Source organism: Ooceraea biroi, chromosome 3 (genome assembly GCF_003672135.1).
Source record: "Ooceraea biroi isolate clonal line C1 chromosome 3, Obir_v5.4, whole genome shotgun sequence".
NCBI lineage: Eukaryota > Metazoa > Arthropoda > Insecta > Hymenoptera > Formicidae > Ooceraea > Ooceraea biroi.
Window position 1 is genome coordinate 8325794 of NC_039508.1, and position 8921 is coordinate 8334714.

Below are 8921 nucleotides of genomic sequence, written 5' to 3' on the forward strand. Positions count from 1 at the left end.
TTTCGCCGAATTTCAGTGGTTTGAAAATAGCTTAATTTTTAGGGTTTAGAAAGTGTTCCCTATTTTTTGTTGAATAGTGTATATATATATAGATAAAATACTTATTTCACGAACTTTTATAATTTGTTACTTTCTGTTGCAAATTGTCGTTGCTACATAACACGAATTATAATTACATACGTTTATTTGGGAGTTGATATCATAAGTAGAGCCACAGACGGCGAATCGTGGGTTGGCAAAATAAAACCAGAGACGATAATTCGTGGGTTGGCACTTAAAATAAAGTCAGAGACGATAATTCGTGGGTTGGCACTTATACTAACAATACAGGCAGAAACGATAATTCGTGGGCTAGCATTTACGAAAACTAAAGTCAGAGACGTTTATTTGTGGGCTGGCATTTATAAAAAAAAATACAGCCAGAGACGGTGATTCGTGGACTGGCAGTTGAAAAAAATAAAGTCAGAGACGGTCATTCGTGGGCTGGCTCTTACTAAAACTAAAGCCAGAGACGAGATTTCGTGGGTTGGCATTTATGAAAAATAAAGTCAGAGACGTTTCGTAATTTGCTACTTTCTATTGCAAATTTTGGTTGCAACAGAACGCTAATTACGACGCTGTTGTGCATGCATTACTGCACTACACATTGCATTATCGAAATAATGTTGGGACGCTGGCTGCAGTCCAGTTGACATTATAAATATTTCGAAATACTGTATATTTCTTTTCTTCTTTCTAAGAAAAAGAACGAGAAATAAAGAGTATTTCGAAACATTTGTCATAAATGTCACATCTTCCCAACATGTCGAGAATATCAACCATGTCGGTAATTTGCCGACTTTGTTATCTATGTTACCGATTTAGTTACATCTAAATGATGGCGCTTTCGCGACGGAGTTCGGCCGTCACTCCAGGATCCCCTTAAGCTGTGGTCATACTTTACTTTGTCAGGTTTAATGTTAAATAACAACGAAACAGCAAAGGCTATTGCGAAAACACCGCAATCGCTAGCATTTGGTTGTTGTTGCACAGAAATGAAAGTGACAGGGTTCTTAATAAAGTCGTACGTTGGGAATAATTTAGTTAAAAATTCTTCCTGACACTCAGTTAACATTTTTGTATTCAAAGAATCATAAATAAATATGTTTTTTGTATCATAATAACAACATGTCCAATGTGTTCCCAACGATGTAGAAGGTAATATCTGTATATGCTTTTTATTTCTCGGTATGGGTTGTATCCTATTCATTGCCTGTACTCGATAAGTTCCGATAGGTCTATAATCTGAGCAGCTTTTTAAAAGCTCATTAAAATGATCTATATGCAAATCATTTAACCATCTGCCTTCAGCAATAATACTTTTTTGTTCTAAAAACGTCATTTTTCGTTGACATTGGATTATATTAATATTTTTTACTTCAGAAATATTTTTATATTGTAGTTTATTAGCATATTTATTTTCTAAATGTCTGTTTGTATCATAAATTTTCACGTTGTTTTTCTCCTTGCCACTACACAAATTATGACTATGAATATTAATCTTAGCAACAATATTTTCAACATGCACTTCATTTTGAAACCACTTATTAATTTCTTCAATATCACTCGTTATTGATTGTACATTTCCTTGTAATATGTTTTGCGTTTTACAAAAATTATTTAATCCGTTTTTAAATTGAAGAGTATCACATTTCTTTCCTAATAAAGTCGACTTCTGTGATTTCTTTTCAATTTGGTGTTTCTTAAACATATGAACCGCATGAGTCTCTTTTGCTCTTACTGTTGCTAATGGAAGTACTGTTTGGAGACTGCCATATTTTAAATCTTGAGGAAAATGTTCAATAATGTTAAATTCAAACATTTTCATTAAATGCGGACGCATTAAACTGTGATCATATCTTACTTTGTTAGGTTTAATGGTAAATAATAACGAAACAGCAGGCTATAGCGAAAACACCACAATCACTACCATTCGGTTAGTGTTGCACAGTAGGAAATATGACAGAATTTTGGATAAAGTCATATGTTGGAAATAATCTTTTCAAGAATTCTTCATGATCTTTCTCTAACCTTTTTTTATTCAAAGAATCAGAAATATAAATATTTTTCCTATCATAATAGCTACATACCCAATGACCTGCTCCATAATTTGCGATATCTCTCGACAACGGACTGTACAAAATTTGTATATACTTTTCATTTGACGGTATGGGTTGAATTGTATCAAAAACTTGTACTCGCCACGTTTCAACAGGTCTATAATTAGAACACTTTTGTAAAAGATAATTGAAACGATCCATATCATCGTCCCACAACCATTCACCACGAACAATTTCATTTTTCTTTTCTTCAGTAAATTCTTTCAAAATTTTATATTTTTTTTCTGCCTGCACAGACATTTTCTTTATTTATCAATCTACCTGTATACAGGGTGTCCCAGAGCAAGTGCGACAGCCGTTAATGAGAGATTCTTGAGAGTATTTGGAGACGAATTTTCTAATACCAAAATGTTGAGACTACAATAGTTTTTAAATAAGAAGCGTTTAAAGTTGACTAATCGTATCGTCTAAAATTCGCGCGCTCAGGCACGGTACATTGCACAGTAGTGACAGGCTCTAAGTGCCCTGAGTTTGGATCATATGCGATATTACAATATCAATTTGTGATACTTTTTTTCATTCATTTATACGCCGATAATAAATGTATTGAACATTCTATTCATTCCAACATTCAAACATTTAATAATAAGATCTTAAAACTTTACTCTGTCAATAAAAAGCAACGTGCATCGAACTGTTAAAGCTATCACATGAAGCTATCACATGTCAGCCGAGTGACGTTGCTTATAGATTACAGATTCTGCATCACGCATATCATGTAATAATCTTAAAAATGTATATTTATAATAAAAAGTTCTGTTTCTACATTTTGTACAATTATTAGATGAACTTATTTATTTTAGAAAAGACAAAAATAATATCTTATGATGTGCGTGAAATAGAAATCTATAATCTATAAGCAATGTCACTCGGGTGACATATGATAGCTTCATGTGATAGCTTTGACAGTTCGATGCACGTCGCGTTTTAATGACAGATTAAATTTTTAAGATCTTATTATAAAATGTTTGAATATTAGAATGAATGAATAGAATGTTCAATACATTATCAATATATTATTTATTATCGGCGTATAAATAAATTAAAAGAAGTATCACAAATTGTTATTGTAATACCGCATATGATCCAGACTCAGGGCACTTAGAGCCTGTCACTACTGTGCAATGTACCGTGCCTGAGCGCGCGAATTTTAGACGATATGATTAGTCAACTTTAAACGCTTCTCATTTAAAAACTATTGTAGTCTCAACATGTTTGTATTAGAAAATTCGTCTCCAAATACTCTCAAGAATCTCTCATTAACGGCTGTCGCACTTGCTCTGGGACACCCTGTATATAAAATATATATGTGTATAACACACGTACAAATATATGTATGTTTATTATATATACGTATTGGATAATACGTATTTTATATACGTATTTTATACACGTATTATAAAAACACAACAACCGTTTTTGTAAGTGCACAGCAACCCCTCTTTGTAGATACACAGCAATCTGTCTTTGTAGGCACACAGCGACCCGTCTTTGTGGGCGCACAGCAACCCGTCTATGTAGGCGCACTGCGACCCGTCTTTGTGGGCGCGCAGCTACCCGACTTTGTAGGCGCACAGCGACCCGACTTTGTAAATATATACAGGGTGTCCCGGGTTTTAACCGACAAACTGCGGGAGCATATTCTACTAGTGGAAATAAGAAAAAATTCTTATATCGAGTTTGCTTAGAAATGCTTTATTACAAAGTTATAAACCAATATTGAAAAGAAATATGAGATAAGTAACAACGGAACATAGTGTAGAATTTGGAAGGTCGAAGATGTTTATGTTATGTGTATTCACATGTATTCATGTTCACTATGTTGAAACGATTCAGTATGATTGTTACTTTCACAACAGTAGCTGTTAGATTTCAATCGTCGTGTCAACTAGCAATTACTATCAGAATGCCAAAAGTGTTTTCAAATGAGGAATACACTGATATTCATTTCGTGTACGGATTCTGTGACGGAAATGCACGAGCTGCCGTACGAGAGTATCAACGTAGATTTCCTTACAGGAGAGTACCAAATAGTTCTGTGTTTAGTAATACCCATTTGCAATTACGTAATTTGGGTTCATTTCGACCTATGAATGAATATGATGATGTTCGTTCAGCTCTAAGACACCGACGACGCTCGGAAAGAATCTTAAATCTTTTTGATAATACTCCTACACAAAGTGTTCGACGTGCTTCAGCTCAACTGCAGATATCACGAAACACTATTTGGAGAACATTGCGTGCTGATGACAGATTCGCATATCATTACACACCTGTACAAGAATTACTTCCAATCGATTATCAGAAACGAGTCGAATTTTGTAACTGGTATGTGAATGCAGTAGAAAGGGACAATCTTTTCTCATCAATGATATTATGGACAGATGAAGCGACCTTTACAAGACGAGGCATATTCAATTCTCATAATAGCCATGTATGGGCTCATAATAATCCACATACTACCAGACAAAGAAACATAATTTTTATTTTTGTGAAAAAATCCGTTGTTACTTATCTCATATTTCTTTTCAATATTGGTTTATAATTTTGTAATAAAGCTTTTCTAAGCAAACTCGATATAAGAATTTTTTCTTATTTCCACTAGTAGAATATGCTCCCGCAGTTTGTCGGTTAAAACCCGGAACACCCTGTATATAGTCTAACGCTGGAGATTGTAATTGTAAAAGGAAATTTTTAATTCTGTGGTAGCGGTGAACGTGACACCAATCTACGTGGGTATGTGCATACTCGACATATCCAAGACGTGTTTGTACGAATTTCATTACGAGTATATGGTACCTCTTTATCGCGACAATTGCAAGATCATGTACACGGATACGGATAGGATAACTACAACCCTTCGTAGCGCCGAAACTACGCCACCCTCGACATTTTGCAAGAGGAACATTCGTCTCAGAATCACCTCAGGAATCTACCATTAACCGGTGGTACGGTAGGTCTGGGACACCCTGTATATATATATAACATAATTTAGAGTAACGGATAGATAACTATAATTTCGTAACGCATAATGGAAGTAATGTTAGGTTGTCTATATAATTTTAAAAATTCAAAAATTAAACTCGCATTTAAACTCTCTATACTATTGATATATATTCGATATTTCAAATTATAATGATAAATAAAATAACTCTACCATATTCATACTTAAATGTCCAAATTAAAAATAAACTCTCTAATATAAATCGCAGGGATTAATACAGGATGAACGCGGTGGTGGGTTATAAAGGGTATAAATGTGTCGGGACCAGCGTTTTCGACCGCGATCCTGAGAGCAGGAATATTTATGGGTCCTGGTCCGCAGATTATAGTGGTAGGAGGGAGTGGAAGAGAATAGGTGGGAAAGAAATCTAGGAAATATTCTAATAAAAGGTGGGAAACGCCCTTAATGTAGGAATGGCAGGAATGGGCAGGCCGAAAAAATCGGGGTTCTCAGGGACTGAAGTTGGTGAGGGAAGGTAGGTACTTAGTTCGGGTGTAGAGGAAGGGATGGCCGAGTTTGGGGTCCGCCCGAACTCAGGAGAGGGGATGGGTGAATACCACCGCGGAGACAACTCAAGGAGGGAAAGGGGGGAGTGGCCGGGAGAAGAAGATGGATTCCCGATAACGCTAGATCCAGGTGACGGGATATTCACGAAAGGGGTGAGTAACGCTCGGTGTTATCGGTTGTTAATTGTGCTGAATCGGTGTAAGATGCTCCTTGGCTGCACGTCACAGTTTCTGCCCGTGTTTCTGTCGGGGTATTACTGCGTTCGCGATTGAAATTTGACACTTAAATGAAGTAAGACGGAATTGATCCTTTGTGCCAGAAACCGAAATGAAACCACGAAGACGATTGGAGGGGAGTAAAATGAAATTAATAATGAACTTAGGCTTACTTTTCTGGTACCGCTTCTTGGATGGAGTTGATCGTCAATGCGTTTGAGGAGGGAGCCAACCTGACCAGAGGTCCCTCGGGTGAAGTCCAACACTGACTCTAAGATTTAAGCTCGATGTCCCGATCACGGGAACGAAACAGTACGATATGCGTTGTAAGCCAACTGAAGATTGAAGAGGACCTCTGACAAATTGTTCCCTTTATATAGGGTTAAAAGAGTGTAGGTGGGGGTTATTTTTTTCCCAGAAGAAAAGAAAAGTAAAACAAATTCGTTTCTATTGGAGCGCTTGTATTTCCCGAATTGCAGCTGGTATCCGATAGATTTATGATTTTGTTCTTGAAAGTTAAAGTGCGGCACTTGTGAAGACCCCTCCGTTTACCATATTGCAATCCATGCTCACGTTTCCATTAGTCCATTTGCATCGTATCTCTAGTTTGAATCTCCCCATGTATGGCAGATTTCTCAGTATTTAATTGTGGTGGATTACTTTTATTGCCGTCAGCGGGTACCGCTCCGCTTTTTCAGGTTCTGGAGCTGTCTTCGCTAAGTGATTTTAGCTCTTAATTCTGGTTGTTTATTACCTATTGGACGTTCCGGCCGAGCGCAGTTGGGATTGGAAAAGCTGCGAGCCTTATTGTTGGCATAACGCCTGTCCACCTGGCCCCCCTGCACTCGTTCGGTCATTTTTTCCGTTAGTGGGATTTAGTTCTTATTTGTTACTTTTTCCTATTTCTAAATTTAATATTTTTCTTATGGAAGCGAGGAACCGTGGAGTCTCCTGGACGTAACAGTAGCAACGATCTTGACAACAGACACACGGCGGATAAGATACTCGCCGAAAGGGCGCGAGAATGCATTTTCGCGAGGGATTCGAAACTGAGAGAGAGAGAGCTGCCGCTACAACAGTTTGGGCAACTATGAAAGCCAAGACCAAATTGGGCACGGGTATGAAGATGAAGAAAAAGATGACTATCAGAAGAGTACCGAAGAAACGAATGCTTCCGATAGCGAGACGCGGCGGTGTCCTGCCACTGCTGCCGTTGCTGGGAGTAATCGAATCGTTAGCTGCGGGGGCAGCGGGAGTCGCGAAAGCGGTGAATGACAACAAGGCCGCGCGGCGTCAGCTGGATGAAATGCACCGTCACAATCGCGCTATGGAAGGTCAGAGACTTTATCTCGCTCCGTACAAGCGTGGAAAGAGTATCTCGAAGAAGAAGAATGGGAGGGGGTGGGAGAAAAAAAACGTCAAAAAGACGATAAGAATGCCTACGGGTATAACCACCAATATACAATTGGAACACTTGGCTAATCGTATGCGCATACCGTTCTTCAGAGGTGTATTTATGCGTAATGCCCTACCGATGGACGGAGTTGGTCGAAACGAGAGCGGTATTGTGAATTTGGATGACGCAGAAGGCCCGGGCACGCATTGGGTAGCGTATGCGAAGCGAGGAGACCGCATTATATATTTTGACAGTTTTGGGAATCTTCGACCACCGAGGGACTTGGTGCGCTATTTCGGACATAACGCGGTGAAAATTGAGTACAATCGTACCGCGTATCAAACGTACGATCAGAGTATTTGCGGACAATTGTGCCTGAAATTTCTCCAGACGGTTGGCAAAACATTTAAACCATAACATTCCGCGATCGGCGCTCAGTAGTCGCTCGAACATGTCGCTGACGCTTACGCTAACCGGGAAGAGTAGCACCCTCGCAGTAAACTACTTTCCCGCGATTGATTTGAGCGATGATGGGTACGAGCTCGGACTTATGGATTTTGAAACGTATTACACGATACCGAATGTGAATTCCTCGAATAATAAATTTTACTTTGGTAAAGACGACAAGAAATTACTATACCCGAGGGATCGTACGAACTACACGCCATAGATGAGTATCTGAAGCGTGCGATTGAACGACACGTAGCTGGTTCCAGCAATAATGCCAAAAACGTCGATGATGAGGAGTATCTGATAGTGCTTCGTGCTAATCACAATATGATGCGGAGCGAAATCAAGTGTGCCTATTGAATAAACTTTAATAAACCGAACAACATTGGATCACTGCTGGGATTCTCGTCGAATCGGATATTGCAACCGTGAAAATGGCACGAATCGGACGTACCAGTCAATATCATGAACGTGAACATTATTCGCATAGAGTGTAACGTGACCGCCGGTGCGTATAGCAACGGTACGCGTGTGCACACGATACACGAATTTTCGCCGCGCGTGCCACTAGGATATAAGATATCGGAAACACCTGCACAGATCGTTTACCTGCCGATCATCGCACGGTGCATTACGGATCTGACGTTACGTGTTGTGGATCAAGACGGGCGATTACTTGATTTTCGCGGTGAGGAGATTACCGTCAGATTACACGTACGACGGCGACAACGATAGTGTGTGTAGTGTAAGATGAGATGCTCGTTCTGAACGAAACGGAGCACGTGCGTGATACTTTTGTAAGCACTGCGGTGACATTCGATAAACAAAAGCTGCCGAACATTGCCTTTGTAAAATCTAATACGAAGAAGCTCAGTGCATCAAACGTTGAATTTTTGAAATCTTTGGGCTTCAGAGTACGAAATACCTAATCGTGGGGAAAAAATGATTGACATTTTGAATATCGGAAGTGAACCAGTCTTTGACGATCGCATCGTCAAGATTGAGATTCATACGTATAATCCGTACGCCAACACGCTGTTGGGACAGAGCGATGAGATACAAATACCCATACAGCAGCAAGATTTGTATACCTTAAGGCCGTATTACACGACAGGTTGCGGACTCGGTTGCGGTTGAGGTTACGGTTAATAGTAACAGATTGATCAATTACACTAAACATTAATAACGTC